Here is a 15,307-nt window from a genome sequence, read left to right on the forward strand (position 1 = left end):
CAAGTGTATTGATCTTACCTTGATGCCCGAATGAGTAGGCTTCTCCTCAAGCACTTTGATAGCTCCATGATCCAAGATGCGAGCTCAAGCAAGGTCAAGCCTCTACCTTCAAGCCCATCCTCCATAGCCATGCGTGTGAGACAAGAGAAGAGAAGAGAAGAGAAGAAGAGAGGAGAAAATAGAGAGCTTCTCCACCATGGTCCCTCACCCTCACACACTTACTCCCTCACACTCTCACACTCCCTCTCTCAAAAAAAAGCACAAGCACAAGCACAAGCAAGGAGAAGAGAAGAAGAGAGCCACTTTAGCCACACACCAAGAATGAGCTTCTCTATTCACTTTTTGACTTTTATACATGCCCTCATCCCTTTGGGCACCAATCCCCTTTTTTACACCGATCGTCTTAGCCAAGGTCTTCTTCCCTCATGTCTTTCCTCTTTTCATAAATCTTTTCTCTTGCACTTCTACGTTTAGAATTTGCATAAGAGGGAGCTTGGTGCTCTTTTATAAAATGAATTACATTGTGCCCTATGCTTTCCTTGCTAGAATATTCGGTGCTCCTTCCTAGAATATTTGGTACACCTTGCTGGAATATTTGGTGCACTCCTACATTTTTTTTGAGCTTGCCTTCTTTTCTACTTTTCTTGCCTGGGTAGAACGAGCTTCTCTATTCACCTTTAACTTGGGATTCGTCTACTTCTTTTTGGGCTGTATGGTCTATAACATGTCTGTAACACTCTTGTAGAAACTCAAAAAACTCATGGGAGGTAATCTCGCCACCAAAATCACTCCTAATAGTACCCATATGATGATGAGTCTAGTTATGAACTAGCAACACCCAAGCACCAAAATAAGTAAAGGCATCAAACTTGTGCTTAAGGAAGTACACCCACATGTAGCATTTTAAATATAAAAGCGCACCCTCAATTTTTGTAAAAGAGTGCATTCTTTTATTTCTCTACATTTTTAAATTTTCTTTTGCTTTCTTTTTCACTTCCTTTGCACCGGGGTTAAGGCTTAGTCTACAACATAATAAAATACTAATATAAAGGTAATAAAACATATGTATATGCAGTCATTAAGTGTGAACCCATGAAGGATAGATGAGCTGGCACAATGAATGTGACATAACCAAGAGTGGACTACATGGGTATAGTCTAGCTAAAGAATCACTGGCATATCCTCCATATCAATCATCTAATGTACCAATGGAGTAAAGTCTACCATTTTCATTGTTTAAGTCTTGTTCAATCTATAAACACATGCAGTTTCATTTTGCCATACCACCAAGATGCGTCATGGATACCAGCTCATGTGGAGCTCAACATCTCAACACTTTCCCTTGAGCCCAACATGAGCTAATCCAATCATAGTCTTAAAGGATTGGAGATTCTCAACTCCCCAGGCCTTGGTCAAAATATTTGCAACCTAACCCTCTATGGCATAATTCAATTTAGTATCACCTGGTAGAACCCGCTCTTGAATGAAATGGTAATTGATCTCTATGTTTGGTTCGCACATGATACACTAGATTCTTGGCTAGCTGATTGCTTCTAAGGTTATCATCGTAGATGAGAACCTTCTGGTTTCCACCCAAAATTTGACTATATATGTCTTAATAAAGGGTCAAGAAAACCCACCTAGATCTACACTCAACTTTGTTCAAACTTATTGTGGAAGAATAGGGTTGTAGCATTAATGGCATTCGTGTTGCATTGACCAAGGTACAAAAGCAGATCAATAGAGGCATAACATTTTTCAACACAAGCTTTACAATGATTAACCCCTATTTGGGCATTGGTTCAAGAAAACTCTTAGACTTTAGGATACAAGTATAAGATCATGAGAAACCTAGCATCTCTTTTTATACATAAGTTAACTAGTCCTTTTGGTTTCCACCTATCTTTAAGATCTTTCACCATATTGACATGGTTCAAAAGAATCATAGGGTAGACAATATAAAGCAATGGGTTGTAAAAGATCTAGTCTCATGTTAGTTGGATGTAAGGCATAGACACAAAGGACATAGAATTCTATCAAGGTTTTGAAAAATCTAGCAACCCACCTATTATTCTAGCCTAGTCGATGAGTTTTTTTTACAACTGGGGAGTAAGGAGGGGCTTGTACCTAGTGTCATGTCTATACTTCTTTTAGGGGTTAGTGAGGTGACAATTGAAGGATGGGGCAAGAATCTTAACATTCTCCTTGTGGACCATAGTTAAAAGGATTTTGTTTCCAAACTACTTATGCTTAGGGCTGATATCCTACATCCACTGGTTGATAAATATAGGGTACATTATTTTAATAAGACTCTCTATATTAAGGGAGTGGAGATGCATGTAACTAATCATTTTTATGTGATTTAGAGGAATTAACAACTATCACTTAGGATCTTCTCATAGGATTGGGTGGATCTATGTTTCATGGCGTCCTTTTGGAGGAGGAAAAACCAAAGATAAAGGGAGTGTTCTTGTCCAATTGGAGCCAATGTGGAAGATGAGTGTTATCTTTGTCATAGGCTATGTTTTCATCAATGGTTCCATTTAGGTTACATTCATTCATTCAATCAATGAGGGGGGTCCTGCTCATTGAAAATTTGTGAATCCATTATAAAATCTTCATTAGGTTCTTTTTCTTTATGAACAATAATAGTCTCTTGACCAACAAGACAAGGCTAGTTTACTACATTGTTCCTTGCATTCTTGGCCAAAAGGGTCATCCAAATTATTTAATAATGGGGCATACTTATTAATTTTTCTATTTGTAGTAGTAGTTGTGTTAGTTGTACTCTTGACCACCTTTCCTTTTTGACCTATCTGTCACCTTTAGGCTATGGGGAGGGGTCATAGCTTTCATATCTTGGTACTCTTTTATGTAATGTTATTGCTTGAGACATTTGAAGTAGGCATTTTGGCGATTTTGATATATCACTTGTTGTTTCCTAATCATACACCCATTTGAATCTTTTTTCCAATGGAGGAGAACTGATGTTAATATCTATAAGCACTTGAGCACACCATCAAATGCATCTCTCCTCTAAAATTCTTAATATAGGAGAAGTACAGAGCTTAGAGTAGGTTATAGGTTTGGGAACTCCATCCAATCATGAATTTTGTGGATTTGGAACCATTGGGGTCAAACTCTAGAGGCCACTTAGATAAGGTTAGAGTGGACTTCCTCATAGTCCACTCTCCATGAAAATATTCAAAACTAGTTCCTTAGTACCTTAAAAGACAAAGAATAAGTAGTTGCTGCCAAGATACTTGGCGGTGGTCACTCTCAACTCTTGATTGGTCCAATTCTTTTGAAAGGCCTACATTCATTTCCCACAAGTGTGGATGAGATAGCTTCATTTCCCATGTGTGAATGAGAGTGTCTGCCACGATAAGGTTCTAGTCATACTCTCCATAAACAATTATGGATAATCTTGCTCACAGGCCTAGGGGGAGCGCCTGGAATCGTTCCATCATCTCACATGAAGGGCAGCATTTGGGATCATTGTGGGTGGCATCTAGCATCGCAATATACAATTAAAGTCAACATCAAGGATCATTGCAGGGCCTAGGAATCACTATAGGTATCTGATGTTAAAGGCAACACATAGAATCGGTACAGCAGTCACTGGGCAGATCATATCACTCGAGGATCAATGCTAAAGATTGCTGAGGAGCTTACAAGAAAGCAAATTGTCTCTTGTTACAACCTCAGATAACGCAAAGGAGCTGTCCGAGCGCACAAAAGGTTGCAAAACTGAACAAAACAGAGTCACGCCACTTTGGAAGGGTGGCTGTTGGCAATCATCGCTTGTCATCTTTAACGTCGGAAAGTGGAGGCGCTCATAGAGAGTCAACAAGTGCTTTGCCAGGTGCGAGCTCTTGCATTTACGAATGATCAAAATATTAAATCATGGCAAAGGATTGTTTAAAAGACTTAAGGATATGCTCAAAGCAAAGCTAACATCAAGGTTGGCTTGAAAGACATTCAGCTCGGGGAGATGAAAATCATCTAGTGTAACAATAACTTAATGATATGTGTGTTGAAGTATCTTAGGGTCTATGCCTTTGCAATACCCCAAAATATCAACATAGTAGCATCATCCATCTATCATATATACGGCACTCTCATTGCAAGATCCATAATAGAGTCGATTTGGCAAAGCTCGAAGGCTTCAGATAAGGAAATGTTATACTATCAAAGGAAGCGCTTTCATCCTAGCATGTGGACATCCTCAAGTACGTGGCCAAGCTCAAGGGCTTCAATTTGAAGCAACACTCAAAGAATGTGCATCATATTGGGAGCCACACTTTCAAAGCAGCGTGACTATTTTGTTCACTTTGGCACCTTTTAGTAAGATATTGTTTCCTTCACTAGGTTCTCTCAAAGTGTTTCTAGTTCTCTTTTACAGAATTTTTAGGTATGGTGTGAAGTCTCAAACTTGCTCTGCTTTTTTTGGGAGTTTGTAAGGATGTTTTGAGTTGCTTCTCTTGTGAATAGACCTATCCCCTAGGTAAAGGAAAAATGAGATGTGTCCACATTGATGCTGCCACTGTGAAAGCCTTAGAACTTGCAGAGAGATGCATGTTGAATTTGCTAAATTAGGATTGGATACTTAACCTCATGTAGGTAGCATCCTGGTTGATATGTATGTGTTGAATGTGACTTGATGGTTGAAGCACACCAAAGAATGTTCTTATAGTAGGCAATGCTAAATATGGGTTAGGTCAAGATGCAATAAACTACTTTTGATAGACGTTGTTGGATTATATCTCTCTTAGTATTGTTACTTTTGTTATTGTTATCAACTTAAAAGCTTGTGTTACTATTCAAGCTTTGAAGATAGGTCAAGAGATGCACATTGAAAATAGTTAGAGCAAGATTCAAAATGGAGCTCCTTGTTGGAAGCACATAAGTGACAATGTATAGTGAACGTGGTTTTACTTGTAGAAGCACAATTGTTTTTCAATAGACTTCTAGATCAAGATATTGCCTTCTAGAATACAATGGTTGTAGGCTATGTTGAGCATTGTCTCCACAGTGAAGTAGCAGATTCCTTTTAAAAAATGGTGTTGGAAGTTCTATCCCTAGACTCAATTGCACCATGATTTGCAGTTTGAAAGCTAGTAGCACTGCACGTGCTTTAGACGAAGAATTAGAACTACCTGATGAGACAGTCTAAATAGGATTGCATAGAAATCTCTACATAAGCAGGTGTTTGGTGGATATGTTTGTTGAATGCGAGTCAATTTTAGAAGCTCGAACAGTCTTTGATAGGTTGCTAGGTTGAGGTGGGTTTTTGTACAACTTGCTAATTGTAGGGTATATTGAACAAGGGCAGCATGAGAAAGTGAAAAATTACAGATAAAATGGGGGTGGATGCAACACGACTAGTCACAATCTGATAAAAGTTACCACAATTTTCGATAGAGAGATGCAAGTAGAAATATAGAAATAGAAATTTGTATTATAGTTAGAAGGAAACAAAGGAGCAGTAGATAGCACAATTAGAAACACTTCGATGCGGAACTCGAATCTCTTGACCACCCTCGAGCTGATTTCATATACATGAAAGAATGGCAATCTCATTCTCAATCGCACTCTTGCTCACAATCTCAATCGCAATCACAATCACATTGACAGTCTCAATCTTAGATATTAAAAGAAGAAGATGATGAAGATAACTGTGCGTTCAACTTTTCTATCAAAATGGCTTCACGCATCTAGAATAGGGTTTTTCAAGAATGGCATGTTTCCCAAGAAAAGTGTGTGCCAAATTTGATGAGATCCTCCCGGATCATCACCTGCATCATGCAACTTGTCAAAAATGGAAAGAAAGCACAAAAAGCAAGATACATTTTTTTTTTGTTAAAGTGTTGAAAATTTATTATTTTTTATTTTTGAAAGCTCATATCTCTAAAACGACGAAGAATTGGACTGAGCCCGTGAAATGATAAAATATTATCTCTGATCTCCTCTTTGAACTTTGTGAGAGGAACTTTGACCAAATTTTGCTCAGTTTGATCACAAATCAGTCTCCAAAAAAAGTATTATGCCTAAAATAATAATTTTAACAAAAAATTTACCATCATCAAAATTTGTTCAAAACACTTAAAATAGCCTAAAAATCATTTTCAAACACTATCTACACATATTTCAGAAAAAAAGTTCAATATGACTTTATTAGACCATATCATAGTGGAGGGCATAGTACCTGATTATGTCACATTTATGTGTAGGTTGAAAGCTTCTAGCTTTGGAAATTGGGCGAATTGCACATACAAAAATAATGAAAAGAGGATTTGATAAGGAGTCTCATGTGGGTAGTAAATTGGTGGTTATGTACAGTGATTGTGGATCACTTCGGGAAGCATGTCATATCTCTGGTAGGCTAACAATGAAAATTGACACATACATCTTATTGTTTGCAAGAATACAAGTCATTTACTACACTTAGCCTTGTGCATGTAATTCAAGAGTGAAAAAACCATTGCTCATCTCAGCAAGGAAAAAAAAGGGATGCTTTAATTCAGGATTCTGATAAGTGAACTCTCATTACAAAAGAGACCACATCAAAGTTGGGATGTTTTGAGAGAAAGAAAAGCTCCTGAATAGTCTCCAATAAATCAATTACAAAGGATATTCAGAGGTTGATACAACTGATGAATTATGTTGAGTACAATATATAGATTACGAGAGAACTCCAAAAGACGCATTCAGAATCTCAACATCCATTGGAATGATCAATGTTCCAAAAAAATTTCCCGACAAGAATATCTCTTTTTGTTTGAAATATGATTGAGATAAAAAATTAGAGATGATGTCTCTTGAAGATGACCCTTCATCATAAACTTCATTGACCTTTCCAATTTGTATTAATGTCTTGTGTAGTTCAATCCAATCCTTTCCATCATTAGCATGCATGCTTGCAGATATGAAGATCAAGCATTTCCCTTGATTTTCTGATGCATTCAAGCAAAGGTTTGTCATGAGGACATTTGCACCCGTGTGATTAGGATCTATCCACTTTATCTTATCAAAGTATTGTAGCCAAGCTCTATTTTGCCATAGATTTGCAACATGTGATTATAGATTTCCAAACAACAATGTTAGGTAAAGCTGGCATAGTCTTGAGCAGACTTTCAGCCTCTGTACATATCCTGTTTGACTAAGAATATCTATAATGTAGTTATATTTACTTATGAAACCTGAGAAGAAGCAAATAGCTTCTACCAGACCATCACGACTGCAAGTTGCTAGAATACTTGTAAATATCATATCATGTGGTTCGATAACTTCTTGCTCCATGTGTTGTCAAGACATCAAAGAGAAGATGTTCAATCGATACTTTCAGAATAGCTCACCAGCAACACACTCCATGATATTGCATCATGGTTTGGCAGTCTGTCAAAAAGAACATGTGTAGCTCTATGGGAGCTCTGGAAACTGGGTGAATTACACATATAGAAAATTTGAAAATATGATTTTACAATGCAACTTCAAAAAATGAAGTATTATTTGAGCTCAGTGCCATTTTGCTTGGGCAAGTGCAGATATGAACTTCCAAGGTACCCTTGTGGCAATGCCGCTCCAGTGATAAGATTTCCCAAGCTTGTGATAATTACCAAAGCGACAAGATTTGAGAAATATTTAGCAATAAATCTTCATGTAAGCCAAAGAACTACTTGAAGAAGTAGTATATTTGTCATTGCAGTTATGTATTGATTTTGGCATATTTATTTGTTTCCCTTATCATTTGCAGTTGTGCCTTTCTCTTGGGTAATTGGCTTTGATGAACCACCAGTGATGTATCAAGGTAGGGCTCACATCCATAAGATGATAAGAGCACATATTATTGATGCCCCATCTTAGAACTTAGACTGCCATCTCCAATGAACATCTGCCATCCTCAATCCTCCTACTGAAAGGGATGTTTTCAGCTTAAGCCTGCAGCTCCAATTAATTTATACAATTTTCGCTACAAACTTAGGTCTAGAAGATAGCTCAAAATTGCTCTTGGAGGGACCAAAAGGGCTTGGTGGTAGTAGGCTGCTATAAAGTAGCTATCTGCTACACTTCTGGTGACTGGTTGGCGATGGAATAGTGCAGGCTAAACAGGGTGACAACTCTTGAACAGGGTGGACAAAATGGCAAAAGCTTCCAGGAAGGGTGCCTCAAGTTGGAGAAGAGCTGGCTGCACCACAAAAGTATCTGCCAAGGGAGGGGTGTAGGCAGTAGTGGAGATTGGGCGCCAACAATCTGCAAAACAAGGATGGGCCAAAACATGCTTAATTAATGAAAAACTGTCATGTGACTACTTAACAATTCCCTAGTAGCACGTTTTAGTAGTTCATTGGGGAACTATCCTAGATGGGTGTGCCCGGCACTCGCAAGAATGCATGGGATCTATCGTCTAGGTTTTCCAGAGTCCACCCCATAACAGAAGGTATGGGTTGTCCCCACGAGGATCAATCTGCAAGCTCAGGGTCCTAATTTGACAACTGAGGTCTCTATCAGCTAGCTCCATCGTAGGTGTTCCACAAGGGCTTCTCATCTGACTCAAGTGATCGTAGTTACCCTTGGTTCATGGAGTGCAACACTTTTTTCCAGTAAACTGGCTAGGATTTAGGGAACCTTAATGGAGTTCGGGCACAGCTACTGTATCTTTCCCCTAAGATAATTTTTTATCAAGGTTTTAATACTTGACCCTAGGTAAGTCAATGCTCGACTCTCCCTAATTTTTCCTAATTAACGTTTCGTTCAATCTCTTGAGAGAAGTTCCTAGCTTACCGAGACCACCCATTTGTAGGACGAATCCGTTAGGGATCTTGCCCACCCACTTTCCACAAATGGTTTTCTTTAGTTTTCTAATTACCTATCACATTAAGTATGGCATATAAAAGCAGCTTCGTTAATTAACCCGTTATCACAAGTTTCTTCATGTAATTTTATGGCACAATACAAAGACAGAGAATGCAATCTTTTGGCAAAATATATTTATTTATTATTTTGCAAAGTTATTTACAATGATTTTCCCCCATTGGCCTATGGAAAAGATAAACCTTCATTCACCAAAAAATCCCTTCTGTCTATGCAGAAGAAAGGAAACCCTCCAAGATTTCCATTCCTTCACTAGTACCGGGGACTCCAGGATCCCATCTTGATTTGTGTTAGGGTCAAGTGGTTCCTAGGAGTGATTGAGATATTTATAGCCAGAGCCCCCTTGGCACTCCCGCCTCCTCTTGCCTAACGGATTTCTCACTGAGTGACCTCTTGCCGTGGATTGGTCCAAAGCTCCTCGCGGCGGTACAAAACAATCCCCCTTGGAGCAGGGTTTTGCGTGTAGCCGTGAGGGAGGCATAACACGATCTTTTTTCTTATTATCCTAATTATATATTTACAAAAATATCTAACTAGTGCAAGCACAATCAATATATCCTGTGCAACCATCAATGCGTGCACAAATAAAAAAGAAACAACAGCAAGTGTTTTTAGCATAGGAAGCAGCCCACCCAAATCTAGGGTTTCTCTTTTAAGGTCCCACCTTATTCCTAGGGTTTTGCTTTCTACTTGTAACTCTTTTTTGGGATCCGCAAGTTATTTCGTGAATTTGGTTAATTATAAGAAGTCTATTGTATCCTTATGAAAAATTTGGTATTTCTACCCTAAAAGATAATACGGGCATTTATGCCTATGGCAAGCAATTCATATGCTGCCCTGCCCTAACCCACGCTTAGCAAGATTTCAAATGCTTTTCCAAGTTTATTTAGACTTTAGAATTTTTATTGAAAAATTCTTATCAATGTCCAATAAGTCTTATAGACTTTTAATATTTATTTAATTTCCTAATACTTATAGTTTTAGGATTGTCAAGTATTTCATAGTTGATTTTGCTTCAACATTCTTGATATTTTAGGTCAGGTTTTCTTACTAACTCATACATGGGTCAACTCATGATATTGATGATCTCGCTAATATCATCATTAATATTAACATTACATGTATTTTTAGTAAGAAAATAATTTTTATTTTATTCTAATTTATATTTTATGGTTTAATTGATGATGTCTGACCATTCACCGAATTTTCAACATTATCTAGAAAGATCAATTTTCTTTTAGCTATGTCCTAAGTGCAATGTTGATTGTTTTTCTAAAAATTTTATTCCAAGCAATGCAAAAATTATAAGTGCAAATATTCTTTCATCTTTTAGACATTGAATTATATTTTCACATACTTAATTTATGTGTGTCTAGTATATATTTTCCTATACAATTTTCCATTGATTTAATGCATTTATTATTACATTATATTATCTATTTTTTTCATAAATTATTATAAAATTCATATGTGTTTGTTTATCATTAGAAAAATGAAATAGAGATAGTCATTTTCAAGGGAAAATTATAAAGCATTCCCTTCCCTAACAACGTCTATCATTTTTCAATTATTATGATCACATGTATGTTTAACTAAATAACAATAAATATTGTGAAATAAACCATAATTAAAATATTTTCTTAATGATAGGCATGTAATCCTTTTCCAAGTGAAAGAGTTTTTATTGAAGTTTATTTATTATATTACTTATGTTATTTTCCTAAGCAACAGTTCATATGCATTTTCATTAGAATGCATTTATAATCGTTTAAAGCCAAATAAAACGATAAGATTATAAAATATTAATTTTTTCCAAACTGACTTTGCCTCTCTCAAGTTTGCTATGACAAGGGTCTCGTCAATTCCTACCGCGTCATTTTCTCCATCGACTGTGTTTCTTGCTTCAAATGTGCTTTTTGAATTTTTGGGACCTCGTGGAGCCATCGGATGTTAGGTGAAATTGACATGGTGAGAGAAGTAGAGAAATTTTTCCATCATTAGGAGGTCTTCCTTCTTGCTTTTTTTTGTGAAGGAGAGGGGTGTATTTATAGGCATGAGGGGGGAGCATGCACTCGAATGATTCATTTGGCTACTTGTTAAGAGCCAATTGAGCTTTGTTAAATATTCATTTTGATTGCTTACTTATTGGATGGTGGCATGGGGATGATTTTTTAATGCTTTCTCTCCCTTCAGGCATAAAAAATTCATGTATTTTGGCCTATTTTTTTCAAAAACGTCTTTATCTCTTCAAAACAACTTCATATAGTGGTTTTTGGCCTAGTTACTTCATGGCTTATCTAGTATATAAAGTCATGCCATATTCTTTGATACTTAACTTACTCAATATCATGCTCGTTCTTGTGCATTCTTTATCTACTGATCGAGGCTTTTGTGAACTGTCTTACGGTTACAAAATCAATGCGATCCTCGACACATTAAATGGAATTGTGAATTCCAAATCAAATAGAATGCGGGAAAGTTTTCATGATCAAGCCGTTGTAATATTATTTACGAGGTGTCTTTGCTTTTTGTTGGCTCTGGGATCATTGAGGCATATTCTCTTGTCGAATTATGGAATTGATTTAATGTGAGACTCAATATCAAGAAAATTACATGAAGGTCACTTATGTGACAACTCAACGAGTAATTTTTAAAATGTCTCAAGCCTAATTTCTTTTCTTGATATGAAGCGTTGTGGTGAGAATATTACAAAAACACAAAATTGGTGCGTGGTTCATCAGTGGTCCCTTAAAACCCTAATTTTTAGGACACCCTTCAACATCTATAAATAGACAGGTTGCCCACCATTTAGCCTAATCCTTTTGTGCAGGTTTCTCACTCTACCCTACAAATATTAGCCATCAGCCATCTACCATATGTTGTCCAACCATCACTCGACTACAACCCATCACTATCTAGCCCTAGGAGATCTATTTTCAGCCATCACCTTGCTGTTTGGAGATCTTCATCAGCTATGTCATCATAGCACATGATTAGCTATGTCGTGATAGCACATGATTAGCTATGTTTTGAGCATTTGGTGCCAAGCGACAGGCTGTTGCCATCTCTCCCACTAGGCCACTGCTACTGCAGTACCTGCATTTTTGTTGTCTAGCAAGCCGCCTACATCAACAAACACCTCTCCTATTGTTGCCTTACTTCCATGATACTCTGGTGATCAGTGTTTGGTGTTTCCAACACTCAGACACTCTTGAATTATGATTATTGCACTTGGGATTTTTCTTAGGTGGACATCACTCTTTAATACTGCATTTCTCTACCCTTGAGTATACTCTTACATTCATTCACTTCAGAGTTTCTTGTCTCTATATTTGAGTTTTGAGTTGAGTTTTGAGTTTTTGCATTTTACATTTTGCATTTAGGGTTTGAGTTTTGGTTTTTGTCTCTATCTGAGTCTTTGTGTTTTAATCTTGGTCATACATGTTGTGTTTTCTTAGTGCAAACCCTAGCATATCTTCACATGGTAATAGAGTTGATGCTCCTCTAAGGAGTATCTTGTGGTGGTTGTGGAGGCTAGTCGTTGTGCGAGAAACATGCAACTCGATTCTGACTCATAATGCCTCATGCACCTTCTTCTTTGGATCCTATGATGCCCTATCAAGCTTCTCCATCATCGGAGGCTTTGAGAAGGCATTATGGTCTTGAGGAGGAGGTAGATGCACCTTTAACTTTAGCATATTCTTCTTCTCTTTTTGGTCATCTTAGAGATGAAGAGTTTGAGGAGTACTTGTGCATCATATATTGTTCAGTTTACACTCCTCCAAATGAGTGCTACTACTCAGTTTGTACCGATTGGCGAGATTGACCATCCCTTTGATCTTGGAGGGACCATGACATTCAGCATGTGTGGTTATCCATCTCCTTATCTCGGCTAGGTCTTATGTAAGGTTTGTATAATCCTTATGAGTTGTATGAGCCAAAACCCTCTGTTGTTTGTCCTTTTGGTGTATAGGAGCTTGATGGTTTTCAGTATGTTAACTTTAATAGAGAAGGCTCTTGAAGTAGATACCCTTCATCATCAGGTATGTCTCTACCATGTGTTTCATTTAAGCAAGTAAACCACACTTCTCAACTCTCTTCCATCCCATCACTATATTCTCTACATTTTGATATACTCACATCCTCATTCCATCACTCCTATGAAGGGATTTCCATCCACTGCTCCTCGTGTCTCTATTTCTCCATCTTGGGCTCCATAGGTAGTTACCATGTCCATACCCAATCCACCCTTACCCATATTTTGATTCACTATGTACACTTCTCCTATGCATGGTAGGCACATTGGGATTACTTCCCCAAGTATAATCCACTCCATCTCCCTATCCTTCCTATCCACCCTACCCGCATTACACACCTTCTCCATCTCTTAGCACTACCACTCTTGTTGCAATGGCTAAGAATGCCTTCACAAATAAGAATTGTTTTAATGGGTTGAACTTCACCACTTGGTCAAACTTCATGCAACAAGTGCTTGAATCTTAGGGTCTTTAGGACCTCGTGTTGGTACCGAGAGCCTATACTGGACCCTCGATTAGCTCACCCTAATCACATCTATCAATGGAGAGCTCGCAATGCCACAACAAATGTTGAGTTACTGCAAGGGTTGTTTCCTGAGTTCCACTCTTAATTTGAGCATTTTCCCCTTGCACATGAGCATTGGAGTCATCTCATTGACTGCTATGCGGCTTGAGATTGCACTCGATGTATCAATCTTATTCTTGAGCTTCAGGAGTTTTCCATTAAGAAAGGGGATGATTTGAAAGTCAAGTTGGCCGAAATTAGTAGTTATTCATCGAGTTTGCTACTACTAGCTCCCCAAAGTCAAACAACGATCATGTCACATTCTTCTTGAACAAGTTGCCTGATAAATACTTCCATTTTATCCAACACATTATCTCACTACCTAGATTATTGAGCTTCTACAAGTTCAAGTGTCAGTTCTTGCATTATATGAGGTTGCATGATCAAGTTCACAAGAAGTTCTCCACACACATCCATTTAGAGGGACAAGGGTGGTTGCCTCTTCTTTGAGAGAGAAAACCAATAGTGGCACAAACTTACAAGATATGAAGGCAAGCCAAAACAAGGGTGACACTACTTCCTCCAATGGAAATAAAGAAACATGACCCCTTTGGGAGAAATTTTCTAAGAAAAATAAGTTTTATTCATACTGCAATGGTCAAGCCATGCGAACGAGGAGTATCATACCAAGGCCCAAGGTCTTCCTCCTAGAAAACCACAACAAACTTCTATGATTGCCTCTACTCTGGCTAGCCAGTTCAGTGGAGCTACACTTCTTGCTGCTCTACCATCTACTCCATCTGCCCCCCAGCGGCTTTTGGATATATGGCACATGGAGAGCCTTAGCAGCCTATCTCCTTTAGTAGCTGATTGGTTTGCTAGTGGCTCACCTATTGCACTTTACGCATCCATTCCTAGGGCATCCACTATACCTTCTAGGACCACTTTACCACCTTGTCTATGTGATAGTGGCCACACACTTAGCCTTTCTATTTTTAGACTTCTGCATCATACTTACATACTCATTGCTTTGCACTTAGCTTTGCTGTCTTTTATTTTTTTAAGAGTTTTTTTTTTGAAGCATCTCATTGCTCACCTTTGTACTTGCATATTTTTCCTCTCTTTTGCATGGTTTTGTATTTCAATGTAGGGCTAACATGTAGGCTTGCACCAGTCCTTTCTAAGTTGGAGACAAGAGATGCATGTTGTTTCTTTCATGGTTCCATCTACTTGGAGTTTTTGTCTTCTACCAGTATGGAGGCTTCCCCTTGTAAAATATTACACGGCGCAGCGAACAGAATCTGAGAAAGAGATAGAGAGTACACAACAGATAAGAGGAGAATCAGTAAATTCTTTAACTCCAAACAACTGATACAAAGATGGCTCTGTCCACCCGTGCGCTTCCACTGTGTGAAGCTTAGATGGCAATCTAGACAGAAGATAGGTGAAGAGCTTAAGGCTAGCTGGAACAACAACTCTGACTGGGTGAAAAATGAGTGTCAGATGGCTGTGAAGGGGTTTAGCTTTTATAGCCCTCGAAGGTCGTTAGGTCGGCCTGCTGATCGACCTACCATATGAGCCTCCACTAGTCGGCCAGGGAATATTCCAGGGAATATTCCCTTTACCATCGGGCCGGGGGCGCTGCCTCCGGACCCCCGCCAGGGGGGCCGCTGGCCCCCTTGGGACCCCCCAGCCAGGGGCCGCTTCCGCTGCCCTCGGACCCCACAATAGGGGCCCCTTTTAACTCCCTTACCACGCAACTCAATGCAATGTGCCTCGAGTTGCTACCAGCTTAACCACTTCGTCTAACCCAAAGATTAGACCCACAACAGTCACCTTTTGCCATCCGGTCACATAGACCTCATCTGATATACAAGTCAGGACTCAACCA

The sequence above is a fragment of the Lygodium microphyllum genome, chromosome 8 (assembly GCF_053477565.2).
Source record: "Lygodium microphyllum isolate KBCC chromosome 8, Lygodium_microphyllum_v1.1.10, whole genome shotgun sequence".
Lineage (NCBI taxonomy): Eukaryota > Viridiplantae > Streptophyta > Polypodiopsida > Schizaeales > Lygodiaceae > Lygodium > Lygodium microphyllum.